This window comes from Octodon degus, unplaced genomic scaffold (genome assembly GCF_000260255.1).
Source record: "Octodon degus isolate 3935 unplaced genomic scaffold, OctDeg1.0 scaffold00209, whole genome shotgun sequence".
Lineage (NCBI taxonomy): Eukaryota > Metazoa > Chordata > Mammalia > Rodentia > Octodontidae > Octodon > Octodon degus.
In genome coordinates, this window is record NW_004524785.1 from 621,489 (window position 1) to 622,982 (window position 1,494).

Consider the following 1,494-nt stretch of genomic DNA (forward strand, 5'->3'; position numbering starts at 1 on the left):
AATATTCTTCCTCTATTTCTGTTGCAAAAATTACAAGACTGGAAGGAGACTTCAGAAGTGTTAATTTCACTCATTCACTCTGAGTGATTCAAATGTACTCTGCTAATTAATGTATCATCAGGAATTGTGTTATGGTTTGTATGTGGGTGTCCCCCCCCCCCCAGGGCCTCATGTAGTCACTGGGCTTGGTTTCTAGACTTTGTGATTAATTCATGATCAGAGGCTGGAATTTCGGGTCTGAGACTGCTGGGAATATGGGCGTCAGTGCTACACCCACCCCGGGGTACTAACCTGAAGACAATACAAGGAAAAGAGAGAGGCTTGCCTCTGCCACGGCTGCCCCTGCTCCTCCCTCTTGTCTTTGCTCTTGTTTTCTGCTGCCATGAACTGCTGCCCTCTGCCATGTGACACTCTTCCTTGGAGCCAGCGAATTATGGTCTGAAACTTCCACAAACTGTGAGCTGAACAAACCTTTCCTTTCTTCATTTTGGGTGTCAGATATTTTGTTACAATGAAGAGAAAAAAGTAACTGAGACAAATGGTAAACGTTATGAAAGATAAGATGACTAAACTTTTCTACATGAATTGCTATTTAAAGTAAATAAGATTTTGCATCATAAAGGGAGAGAGATGTAAATTGTTAATAGCATAGCTCCATCTTTTTATATAGAATCGTGAAAATTAATTTTTAAAGTCTCTAAAAGAAGCAATAAGGTGGAAGATCCTGGACACTCTAATGGCAAGGTAGCACTGATAGGAAGTGTAAGGTAATAGCAAATAGTGGTGTTGCTGCTGCAGTGACTACGTGCTTTTCTTTTAGAACAGATATTGCTATTACTGTTTAAAACTATATTTTAATGAATGGGATTTGCACCTTTACCAACTGATAGTCAGTGCTTTGTCCAGTCTTGCTCTGACAGTCACCTGGGGTGTTTCCTTAGCTTAGTTGTTGTGCATTGTGTTGCAATAAACATGTTTACACAGCTATTTCCATAGTAGGCTGACAGTAATTCTTTAGGGATTATATGAAGGGACATACCTAGATCAAATGTCACCTTTACCAGAAAATAAGGTGCAACTGGAAAGCAAGCCCTGGCCCATTGTCACCATGCCGATGGCCATTGTCAGGCAGAAGTTTCTACATTACGATGCTCTTGCTCAGTGGTTACTCAACTATGGCAGGTAAGACAAGGATGGGCTGATTGGGGCTGGCGTTTCTGACCCTTAGTTTCCAAGACTATTAGTACTGATTTTCAAGGAAACATAGTGGAAGATCTTTTTCTGAGAAATCTTCATATTTACTCCCATAATGGCTGTATCGGTGCACCTTCTTACCCAAAGTGTGTGAGTTCCTTTTTGGGAATGATCATCCGCTTGTATTGCTTTTGTATTTTGATGATAGCCACCCTGACTGGGGCAAGGTGAATATACATAACAGCATATTATTTGATCATAAAACATACAAATTATGTCACTTTCAAAAAAGGCATGGAC